Genomic DNA, 12,410 nt, shown 5'->3' with positions numbered 1-12,410 from the left:
CTGCTGCGGGGGCTGCCGGGCGCCGGGAAGAGCACCTTGGCCAGGTAAGGCGGCGGCGCGGAGCGCTTCGTGGCGGCGGCGGATTCTCTTCTGCTTTGGTTCCGGCCGCGGCCGAGGGCCGAGCCCCGCTGCAGGGCTGGGGTGGCGGGGGCGGCACGGTGGGGCCCGCCCGGGGCGGGGGTGGGGGGGGGGAAGCGGGGCAGGGCCCCGCTTCCCCCCCCCCCCACCCCCGCCCCGGGCGGGCCGCGGCGGAGCTGACGCCCCGGCTCCGGAGCCCCGCGCCGGGCAGCCGGCAGCAGCCCTGACTCCTGTTTTCGTGATGTCCTGTGCTCCTGGGCAGAGCTGTAGAGGTGCATGGAAGGGGCAGGGGAGACAGGACTGCGCTCCGGCAGCTCCAAGACCAGGTGGGAAAAGCCCAGAGGGACGTGCTGGGAGGTGGCACTGCCGTCGGCGTGGTACAGAGGAGCCGTAACCTGGCATGGGATGATCTCACGGTCTGGTGTCTCACGGCTCCCCATGCACACGCTCTCCAGCGAAAGCAGAACATTCGCTGTCGTCTTGCCCTGCTGGGGTGAGGAACCCGTGCTGGCCTTACAGGCTGCCAGGGGAGGGCTGTGCTGTGGAAAGTGGCAGCGTGAAGCCCTGTGACACACCAGGTGAATGTACATTTCCTCTTCCCAGTACAGCCTTTCCTGTCACCTGTGCCTTCTGCAAGACCAGTTCTTTAATGAATGGCCAAATGCTGTGTATTTACTGACACCCAAAATACCTGCCTCTCCCTAAACAGGTCATGTAAGTGCAGGCCCTTCACCTTCAGAAGGCTTTGGGTGTTCTCGTTGTACGGTAAGAATGTAATGAGTTGTGGCCATATTCTCAGGCGGTACAAGTAACAGACTCACCTATGTTTTTTCAGGTCAAAACACAAGGTTAATTGTTAATGACAGATTTACACAAGCAGTTCTAAGTGTTGTTTGGTTCCCTGTGAGATGAGGGTAGGTGGTGATGAAGTAGAAACATAATGGATGCTCTGCAAAGGGCATACGGCAGCGTGCTCTTCTAGGGGTTGATCTCACTTGTTGGTGTGGTGAACATCTTCAGCTGGGAAGCAATGCTGCATTTTATAGGAGATCAACCTTCCCGACAGAGAAGCACTGTGGCAGTCCCTGAATTTGGAGGGAGAGGTGGCCAGGATTTTTAAACTGAGCCTGAAGCTTTGGGGACCTAGTTCAGGGGTGACATTTTGATGAAGGAATGCACGTTGTTTTTCAAAGATCAGTTTGCTCTGTCAGCATCGTCCTGTCTCCTGGGGCCACTTACATGACCTGCCTCTCCCTAAACAGGCCATGTAAGTGCAGGCCCTTCTCCTTCAGAAGGCTTTGGGTGTTCTTATAGTACAGTAAGAATGTAATGAGTTGGGGCCATACTCTTAGGCAGTGCAACTAACAGACTCACATATGTTTTTTCAGGTCAAAACACAAGGTTAATAGTTAATGACAGATTTACAAAATCAGTTGTAAGTGTTGTTTTAGTCCCCTGTGAGATGAACATTTGAGGAGCTTGCTCTGTTTCTAGCTGCCGTTAGTTTTATCGTTGCATTTAGCCATTTGGCCGTACACAGATCAAAGGGCAGCTGTACAAACAGCATTTAGTACCTCTTCATTAACTCTGTCCAGATTATGAAAGGACTGTGCCAAGAAAATTCTAAGGTTTGCTGTTCCCGCATTGTGTACCTTTTGGTGTTGGTAAATGCAATGTGCTAAGCAAAGTGATGTTTGCAGAAAATTACTGCAACGAAGCTTGGTGCCAGATCCTACCAGAGGATGAAGGTGATTTATTTGCAAAAGCCCTCAGTAAGCTCATTTTACCTATTCAAATGTATTGTCTCAGATTTTATTCACTTACTATCGCAGCTAAATACTTGCAAGCACCAAGATACATGTGCACAGGTGGTCTGCCTGAAATCAGAGAGGACAAGGACCTTCAGCTGTCCCATCCTCACTGTCTCTTCTGGGTTCCTCTAGGTTGGTTGTGACAGGGTGGGTTTTAGTCAGGTCTGCTATGCCATCTCGCAGCCAGCAATTTCTATGCTGCCATCTTTTTGCCTTCGAGTTTTCCTTACTTGGTGCTCCGTGTATCTTAGGCAGGGGTTTTGGCCGTTATTTTAATTTTCCCATTCTGGGTGTTTCTTCAGCTGCAGCCTCTCCCCCTTTTGGAACAAGGGGAAGAAGAGCTGGTGTGACCTGATGGCTATCCTGCTCTCAGTGCATGGGTCTTCCAACAGCAAGTCACCCCTGCTGGGCTTGAGCTGACTGGTGGCCTTTGTGGGTGTGTAAACAGCTCCTTTCCCAGTTTTATTGCTGTTAACGATGTTCTCGGTTGTCAGTGTGTGCCGTTGTTTTAGCTTTTGCTCTGTTGTTTCTTCTGGTGTGTTCACACACACCTCCATTCGTTTGTTCTTTGTATCAGCCAGTATTTCAGTTACAACTTGTGCATTTTTACAGTTCTCAGAAGTGTCATGAACCATGAAAGTTATCACTGGTGACATCGTGACCTGGTGACAGCTCTAGCAGAAAGGCCCCTTTTTCAGTTTGTTGTGCAATCCTAGGAACAACCTTTTTGGATCCATGACTAGTTTCCGTGACCTTTCAGTGTCATCCAGCACAGTTTGGACACAGCTTTGTAAGATTTAGTTAGTTCTTTGTTAAAGTGCTTTCCCCATCCCTGTTGCTCCCCAGCTCAGAGCAGCACAACGTTGGTATGTGGATCAGTTCAGCTCTGGTTTTTGGTTTCTGGTAAAGACAGCGAAGGAACCACCTGTGATACATTGAATAATCAAGGCACAACAAGGAGTCGGTCTGCTCACCACCAAGCTCCAAAACTTTCCAATTGCTTCACTGTTAAGGATACACTTCCCTGAACTGCATATTTTAGGTGACCCTCACCATTTCCCTCTAAGCGTTCACCATACGCCACCACCAGCAGAAGCACGCAGGAGAGGGGCAGCTGGGAGTTACATCTCCAATAGCCTCCACATGGCGCGTGGAACACGCTTCTCCTGAGTGCATTCCCCTCGACGTCACAGTACAGATTTTGTGATCGGACTGAGGCAACTACTAAGAAAACAGTTTTCTGAGGTGCAGTAACAGGTATAGCTTCCCAAAACGCCGCCAAAAATCAAACCAGACGCATACGAGCTCATACCTGCTTCCCCAACAGACTCCTTGTTGCACAGTAGCTGTATTTCCAGCTCTTCTTCAACATACTGCTGTGATGCACAGCTCATGTAACACGTAACCCTTTATTGAGCAGTTTTGCTCAAGCACTAGGCCAGGTGTGATCAAACATGTAACTTTTCAGCCACTGCTGATTTCTCATCTGAAATGAGGTCGTTCTTGTACTTCCTTAAGAAGCACAGAGGGAGCAATCTTCCAGAACAGAAGGGAAAAAATGCATTGGCACTGGGGCATCACTGCCTGGTGTGATCTGGGTCTCCTCCAGTTCCCTCTGCTGCTTTTGCCCAGTTCATTCCAGCACGTCCAGCCCCGGGCCATCCGGCACCCCTCTGACAGGGTGCATGGACTTCAGCTCTGCAGCTCCTGCTTCCAGGCAGCAGGGCATCGAAAGCATTTACCTTTGTATAAAACTGCTTTGGGTGATTCTCCTGAATGTGTTTATCTTTTTTTTTTTTTTTTTTTTTCTCTTCACAAAGCTGCTGCTCCAGTCCCCACAGGTGAGCTGCGAAGGCACATCTGTGCTGTGCCACCCAGCACCAGGGCTGCCTGGCAGGTTCTGCTGGGGCAAAGTCCTCAGGGCACCAGAAGCTGTTAAAACACAGCAAGCAGCTGATAGTGCTGGGCGGCACGTGCTCCAGATCTCATAGTTCTGATTTTCTGCTGAAACTAAAGGCTTTGAAATGCCACAGGAATGCTTTATGTTAGGAAGAGTGACCAGAGCAAGTGGTTGCACGTGGTGTCAGTACCTATGTGTTCTGGTCTCTGTTACATTGGGAGTGGACTGAGAATTTACTGGCTCTGAGATCTGCCCAATATATACCATTCTATTGCCTTCTGAGAACTGGAAATGTTCCTTCCGATCTGCTTACCAGGCTCAAATCAGAAATAAATTTATTTTCAGACTTTCTGATGGAAAAACATGACAGGCTACGGAACACAGTTATGGATATTTATTTATTTATTTACTCTCCAATGATATTGCTAGTGATCATGGAGACTTCTCCCAGGCACTGTAATGCATCCAGCAAGTTGAAATCCTGAGTAATTATTTTTTGTCTGTATATACAGTTATAATCTGAAATAATTGTTTGAAAGAAAGATGTTCTTTAGAAAAAAGGCAACCTTACTTAAAAATGGTATAGATTATGGGAACATATCTTCAGGTGAGTAGCACAGGAGACTCTAAGATCACCTGTCTGTTCACCAAGGCAGTTGTTACGATGCTGCTGTGGTGAAACAGACTCACAGCTCTGTTTTCAACAGAAAGACTCTCGTTTTTCATCACAGCAGCCATCACACATCTGACCAGGGTGGGAGGTGGCAGGTGACTGTACGCCAACACTAGCCAAGCTGCCACATCGTCCGGCAGCACCCTTGCTACCCGGGCTGCCAGCGGGCAGAGAGTGAAGCTTGTGCCTCTGTGTGTTCCTTCGAGTTTCCAGAGGCTTCATCAGTTTCCAGGCCCTGCTGGTAGGCACGTGGAGGTTGCTGCTGTTTGGTCAGAGCTGAAGAGCAGAAGCACCTGCAAGTTTATTCTCCCCCCAGCTGTATCAGCCAATCTAATGAGACATGGTACCCGGCGTGGACATCTGCTTCGCCTTGCAGAAGGGTGAAATAGGGTTTGGGGAGATCTATTGCAGGCAGAGGAAGCCTCCCCCTTTCTCTTCTTACTTTCTTACCCTTTGTATCTTCTGAAACATCAGCAAGCTTTTCTTTAGCAAGATAGAGCATACTGCGTTTTGTATCTACCTACTGGGAGACAGAGTGCTGTAATACTGTGCGATTAAATGCCCCAAGCAGGCAAATTAATGCCGAACCTTTGACAGATGCTGCTTATCACAACGCAGCGCTTCAAGTTCAGTGGCTTTTTTTTAAAAAACGCGAACATTGCTGGTATGTACTCTTTGCTCTTGCAAAGAGATTTCATTTTTCTTTTCCTCCTTAGTATGCTTTACACTTACTGATCTAGTGGCAATGGGTAATTTTCTTTTTACAGTGCTGCTCAAAATTTATTAATTAATAAAACTGGTCACACCTCCTTCCATTTTGCATAGCTGGTGTATATTTTGCTAAAATACAGTTATTTTTATTGTGTGTAGTGATTAGGAACCTGATGTGATTGTGTAAAAACTTTGTTCTAAGCCAACTTGTGGTCCTATGTGGATTGTAGAAGTCTTGATTTCTCAAGGAACATACTAAGGAGGTTTGGGCACCCTTTGAAATAATACAGGACAGAGGAAATAGGATTTTTGTCAGCTTCATGGGCAATGGGGGTCATAATGGTCATAAACTTTTGTGTCAGTTTGGTTGTTTTAGAAAGCTAGAAGTTAAAACCAGCAAAATAAGAAGAAGGTAAAACATCTTTTTCCCACTTAATGTTTTCTTACGTTACTGTTAGTTTGGTATGAACATAGCAAATGTGATGGTAATTCATAGTTCTTAGTATGTTTTGTGCTGTGTTTTTCCTCCTTGGAAGCATGAGTTTTATCTAATTACTGGTGATGGGACGATAGCAGACTGAGTTTATGGATAATCACATACTATTTAGATTGCTTAAGGGTTAACATCAAAGCTGTCATGGGACTGTGCATATTTGTGTTAAAAATTCGGTAAGGTATATATGCTAAGAAATGAATTTTTAAAATTTGCACTGGTTGAGAACATTTTTAAAAGAAGCAGTGAGCAAGGAAAAAAAGAATCTTGAGATCTTTTGTTAACATTGTACAATTTTATGTGCATATCAGTAGCTAAAGGGATGACATGTATTTTAGTGCAGCCAGTTTTTTAGAGAAGAGGTGGTGATGCAGATGGGTAAAGCAGTGTGAAAGGTGAGGCACTGAATCACAGTGAGCGCCGAATGTATCATTTTCTCAGCCCAGGAGTAACCAGGTACTCCTTTAACATCAGGAGTAACATTAGGTACTCCCATGCTTTTCATGGTAAGGATTCTTGCTTGGGAACAAAATCAAAGCAAAAATAATTATTTGACTGTTTGCTATCAGTTTGCGACATGACTTTTGTTAGATTTTTTTGTCCAGCAGTAATTATGTGCATAAAACATCCTTTTGGAGCTAGAAGATAATGACACATAGGTTGTTAATGAGAGGTAACAGTGGTACAGCCCAGTCCCGGCCGGTCTGTCAGCAGTGAGTCTCTGCTCAGGGGCGGTTGCTACCACAAAATAATGTTAATTAATCAACAGATGGTAGAAGTTACAGCGGAGGCGGAGTGAAGTCAGAAGCTGACCTTTATTCAGCTAAACGCGACATGCAATCCTAGCAAAGAATTGCTGCTAGCAGGCAGATTAGGGTAAAACTGGTAAGTAAATGGTTAGCTAGAGATGACAGAATTAAGCCTTTTCTGCCTGTGTGTCTGTTTTTTTGCCGATATCCTAGAGGCACCTTTTCCCTTGCTGTTGCTCAATTAGATAAGACGTTGAGAAATAGTTGTTTGGCAGCTTATGGGGATGGAAGAGAAGTGTTTTATCAGGGAAGCTCCAGGGACTGGAGACCGTGTGATGTGAGATAGCAGGGTTTCTCGATTGGCCTTACTTTCCTTTCCAGAGACATTTTGGGCCTTAGGGAGACAGAGAGCAGTGAGATGATGCCGTGGGCTCTCCCTGACTTCTTGCAGAGACTCCATCCTCCCCCAGCGCTCCCTTGCCTGAAAAAAAAACCAATTCTGTCAATGTGTTACATGCAGATGGGAACACAAGGGGTTTTTTAATGCTCTCCGAGTACTGGTAGAGGAATGCTTCACATTGAAACCACCACATAAGCCAGCACTTCCACCTCCTGGCACCCACAGGCAGCTGGTCAGCGCGGCAGGACATGCAGCCCCCTCTGTGGGCAGCCCGGGCCTGAGGGAGCATCGCTGGGGGGGACACATCAGCGTGAGGGGAAGGGGAAATGGCCACGGCCACTGGCCACAGGGGACCGCTTCTATGGATCTGTTGCATTTGGGGCTGCCAGTCTAGGCAATTCTTACAAAATTTGGTTAGAAGCTGAAAATAATCATTACTCAAATCTACAAGAGAAGGATTAAGTAAAACAGGGACAAGTGAAAAGCAGGAAGAACTGTAGAACTGCTACAAATAATAAGAAATGTTGACTAATCATTCAGATATTTGTGAGTAAACATATATGATTAAAAAAAAAGTGCTATGGCTTCCTAGCCAAAAAAAAAAAAAAAAAAGAATAAGGCAAACTGATGGTAATACAAACCATCTTTTCAAAATGACATAATTGCTTCTCCTGGTTATTTTCACAAATCTCTCTGTAGTAAAACTCCCAAGGTCAAATTGTCTTTTAAGACAAATTTCATGGGATTAGCAGATTTGGGTGTTGGTTTTGTTGGTGGTGTTTTTTTGTTTTGTATTTAAAATCATACCCTCTTAAATAACTCAGAAAGGAAACTAATTATAGCAATATGATTAAAGATTCGTATGTTGGTAGTCCAGTGTAGATTGCTCTACCCAATTAAAGAAATCCAGGCCATGCCTTTAAGCTCCATTCCTTTCCTCCTGTGTGTCCATCTACTGATTACGTTGCTTTCAGATCCTTTAAGCTGGGATTCTTGAAATGAAGCACTGTGCGTATTTGCAGAGCATTCCTATGACTCTTGTTTTAATGGTCTCTGTTAAAGATGTGTCAGCATATACTAACCCTTCTTTCATCTTTTTTTCCCCCCAGACAGCTGAAACATGACTATCCCAGTGCTGTAGTTCTTAGTACTGATGACTTCTTTATCAAAAATGGTGTATACGTGTTTGAGCCTGACTTCCTCGAGGATGCACACAAGTGGAACCAAAAGAGAGGTGACTGAACTCAGTGCAGGGGTTTTGCAAAAGAGTTTTGCTTTTCAATCTGTCTTTAAACTTAGCCCCCAAAATAAAATACCTCAAAGTGGTGTCATACACCGCAGTTCATGGGCTACTGGTTAAAAAAATACATTTATCACATAAAAAGTCTGATTTTATTTCTTCAGACTTGTAAGAGAGAGTGTTATAAATGAAAAAATGCTGATGATTGATTGATAGATGTTATTGTAGAAAGTAAAGCAGTGACTATGAGGTAGCACTGCTGAAGCTCGGTAACAGCAGGTGGCATGCAAATACCAGCCCAGCAGCGGCTCGCTACAGCTGTACGCACCGAGTCCTTCACACCCTAACTTCTGAGGTGTCTGTCCTGACTTGGAAGGGGTGTTACAGGGGAAGTTAGTGATAGCCAGGAGGAAAACTTGCAAACCTAATTATAAGTTTGAGGATGAAATAACCCAGGTCTCAATTTCAGAAAGAAAAATGTAACATGCTTTTGCGGCTGTGCTCCAAACTCATTTCTAGCAATGGCGAACATACTTTGAGATCGTGTAACCAGGCACCTTTTGCAAATAACTGTCATTTTTAGCTGTTGTACCGCTAAGTATGTTCTGTGAGAGCTTCAGGTCTTACTGCTGAGCACAGCCAGGAGCTGCATCGCTTCCTTTAGGACAGGACCAGCTGGGCACTGACCTCTGCTCCCCTTGGGAGATGCAAGTCTGGTGGGGAACCAAGTGTGCTAGCAGTGGGCAAAGAAAGGACGCTTTGGGGCTACTAGGGCCTGGCTCAGTCTCTTACCGAATACGTTAGCTTTACTCGATGTGTTACATTACAGCACGCAAAGCAATGAAGAATGGGAAAAGCCCGGTTATTGTTGATAATACCAACATCCATGCTTGGGAAATGAAGCCGTATGTGATGATGGTAGGGAAAGCTCTGATTTATTGCTTTTATATGCTCAGCTATGACAATTACAAGGTGATCTGACTGAAATGGTACTTAGCATGGCTAAAAATAATTAATTCAATTTTCCCTTAGTTCTCTAATTATAGTTAAGGATGTGTTATTGTGATGAAGTAGGGGGGAAACGCACCAGTGTGGCTGTTTATCTAGTCAGCTGTGTAACTCAGTGAAGGAAAAATTACTTGGAAAGATCCAGCAGTCTTTGGACTTGCCCTATTAGTTCTTGGCCATGAAGATGCCATTCCCTTCCCCAGAAGTGACATGAACTGAACAGTTCCCAAACTGTTTGACGACAAATATCTCAAGCTACTTACAATTTTAGTTTACCATTTGTGAAAAATATACCATAAATAATTTTCGAAGATGCATTGCTATCTCTTGTCAGGAGTTCTGGTAGAGATGGCAATATTTTTGGTACAGTTGCATAATGTGGCCTGGCTGCTAACATTATACTCATGCTTCTGTTCCTGGGTTGTGGTCCTGTCAGTTAAGAAATTTGGTATTTCTTAATACCAAGTATTACTGATATATTAATATTTTCTAAGTATCACTTGTAGGGGAGCGCAGAAGAGGCAGGAGTTAATAGTGGTTCTGGGAAGCCCGGACATGTCACTCCAGCAGCCGTTGTGAATGCTTGTGGGTGACCAGGAAGCAAGTGAGAGAGCACAGCCAGAGATGGGCAAGATGTAAAAAAGTCAACAGATTTCCCTGCTTCCTTTTTGCTAAATCGAAACAAAAGCAATCAATCATTGTATCGAATACATATACATGTATATTTGTGTGTGTATGTGTATATATATAGGGGTGTGTGTGCGTGTATGTATGTACACATACACATGCAAATACCCTTGCTTTACCTTGAAAAAAATCAAGGCCTGTAGACTCAGCGGCTGGAAATAGCATGACTGATGGATGTTGACTTCACACTCCCAGAAGCTCCCAAGTGGCATGGCCAACCTGCGGCTCTTGAACCATCGGTGATTTCCAGAGAGTTCCAGTGCCAGGGTGCCATTGCCATGAGGGACTGGGGGCAATGCCGAGGCAAGTTTTGCTGGGAGACCCCAATCCTTTGATGCAGAAGGAAATGAACTATCTAGGACTCAGCCCAGCACCTTGATGGGTGCCATGGTTATCTTCCTCTTTCTGGCCCCTGGTACATATGATACATCTCTCAGCCACATAAAACCTCTGGGGGTCTGGAAGATTGGCTACTCCTGAGCTCAGCAGCCTGATGTCTAAAACTTCTGTGTCCTTTCAGGCACGTGAAAATCGGTATGAGGTTATATTCCAAGAACCAGATACACCCTGGAAGTTCAACGTTCAAGAACTGACAAGGTACCTCTTTTTCTCTTTGCTGTTGCAGACAGCTGCTCATTTATTGATGTGCTCTGAGAGAGGTCAGCTCTCTTCCTCTTCATATACCCTAAAAAGCGACGTAGTAAATGACAACAGGGGGATTGTCGTGGAAATTTCTATTACTCGTTACCTGGTCTGTAGTGAATTCAGCCCTGAAAGAGCCTGACCATGCTCAAGCGAGTCAGACAGTAGAAAAAGCAACACCCCTGCATTTATATATACAAAATGCAGTATAAATAAATAAATATATATATATATATTATACTTGCAATGTATTTATACTGCAATCTTCTTGGGGCAGGAACCCCGATTTTCATTCTGGATTTTCAGCATCACCCTCCACAGGCACAAAAGCGTGTCCAAGCACTACAGACAATATTCAGGCTCCTATTTGTAAGAAGATCTAATCATAACAAATAGCGTCTTGCTGTAGCATGGTGGGGCGCTACCTTAACTGTGGTCAAGAAATGGGATTCTAGAGGATCTTTCTAAAGATCTTAACGTGTGTATACAAAAGGGATACAGTGAATGTTTCAACTCTGCATAATGTGGTAGGATATACAGGCAGCCAAATACGGCTCTATGTATGCTAGTTCACTAAAAAAAAAAAAAAAATTAATGCAGGCTAACCAACCTGATGCAAAGCTCACTACCGTGAATAGTGTGCTCTACTAAATCCAGAAGCTAACATGTGCTAACTTCTTTGTTATTGCAAGAAAACGGCACGGCTGCTTCATTCTCATTTATGTGTTTTCTGTCAGCTGGGAACTCTAGTACAAAATTAGCGCTGCTCCTGTTTGTGCGTGACAGAGACAAACGGCAGAGATCTGTGGCCCAGGGCGCTGGCAGCTCCAGGGGGAGGCAGGACTTGGCAGATGGCAGCCAGTGGCTTGGGGCTGAAGGCAGGTGAGGACACCAACAGCCTTAGCAGTCACTTGCAAGTGTCAGCTCTTGCTTTACCAGTACCAGCTGGGAGCCACTGGGGGGGCATCACTGCAGAGGCAGATTTTACTGGTAATCATTCATTATAGGCTGAGCTGCTCGGTAACTTGTAATTTGTTTTATTAATCATTTGAAACAAGACTGCTTTTTACAGTAGCACTGTCAAACTAATTCAAATACGCTCAGTTTGGAGCAGCTCTTCGGCAGATAGCTCGTGGACAGCTGAAGGTTGCTCCCGCTCTGGTTGTTCCACGTTGTGTCTCTCCCAGCCATACGGTTTGTGCTGGTTGCTGGGGTGCAAGCCTGTGGGTTCTAGATCACAAATTGTGCCTTACAGAGCTAAATGGCAAAGCCGAAGATACTGTTTGCAACCTCACAGACAGGCAGAAACTCCTAGTGGTCTTTGGAAAAACAGTTCCCACTGACGTCTTGAGAGACTGTGGCTGCTGCTGATCTGTCTGGAAAGCGCTGCATGTTTGCGCATCCTGTTCCCTCCCGCTCAGACTGGTCATTTACAGGTCTGCCCTGCAGCCTGAGTCACCTCAGGTATGATTTTTTCCCCACTTGTGCTTAGGCAAAGCAACAATTTTTCTGACCTCTAATACTTGTTGATTACAAGCCAGCATCTGGGCTATCTACAGCCCATGCCTGCGTTTCTCCAGATGCACAAAAGCTCACCCTGGGGCCAACAAGCCGTAAGCGCTAAACCCCAGCAGCACTCACGTAAAATAATACATGGGTCTTTGACGTAACACATTTCAAAGCATCTGTCTAACAACTTACGTCCTGGCTACCCATAAAACTACTTGCGTTATGTTCTTCAGCAGTCACAGTAATATTTTTAAGAAGTAGGTGAAAGTGAACAACAATTTGGCAAAAAGGGCTAGGAACAGATCAGCAGAGACATGAACCACTGCCCTGAACATACCAGGAACCTTAGCAAGCTTAAGATAACCTCTACTACATGGGCAGCTAAATACTTGTTAATGTTGACTTTACAGAAGAAACATTCATCATGTCCCTCGACAAAAGATACAGCAGATGAAAGAACAATATGAGCACAACGTTACCTTCCACAGCGTTCTGTGGTCTGAGAAACC

General features: G+C 45.2%; 1 protein-coding gene across 6 annotated transcripts in view; it reads left to right on the top strand.

The window, feature by feature from the left end:
- The window catches only part of LOC102060217 (uncharacterized), a 32,307-nt gene extending 19,935 nt beyond the window's left edge, over positions 1-12,372 (top strand). Inside the window, exons 1-6 of one of the 6 annotated variants that reach the window (XR_008730949.1) lie at positions 390-404; positions 534-656; positions 2,192-2,325; positions 7,925-8,049; positions 10,271-10,347; positions 12,312-12,372. The gene's annotated coding sequence lies outside the window, so the exon portion shown is untranslated. Of the gene's footprint in view, positions 1-257; positions 351-370; positions 657-2,191; positions 2,326-7,924; positions 8,050-8,884; positions 8,898-10,270; positions 10,348-12,311 lie in introns of those variants that run through there. The other 5 variants (XR_008730950.1, XR_008730948.1, XR_008730947.1 and 2 more) reach the window with 5 other exon arrangements.
- Positions 12,373-12,410: the final 38 nt, after the last annotated feature.

This window comes from Falco cherrug, chromosome 2, assembly GCF_023634085.1.
Source record: "Falco cherrug isolate bFalChe1 chromosome 2, bFalChe1.pri, whole genome shotgun sequence".
NCBI lineage: Eukaryota > Metazoa > Chordata > Aves > Falconiformes > Falconidae > Falco > Falco cherrug.
The sequence above is the reverse complement of the archived record's forward strand: the minus strand, read 5'-3'. Positions and strand labels throughout refer to the sequence as shown.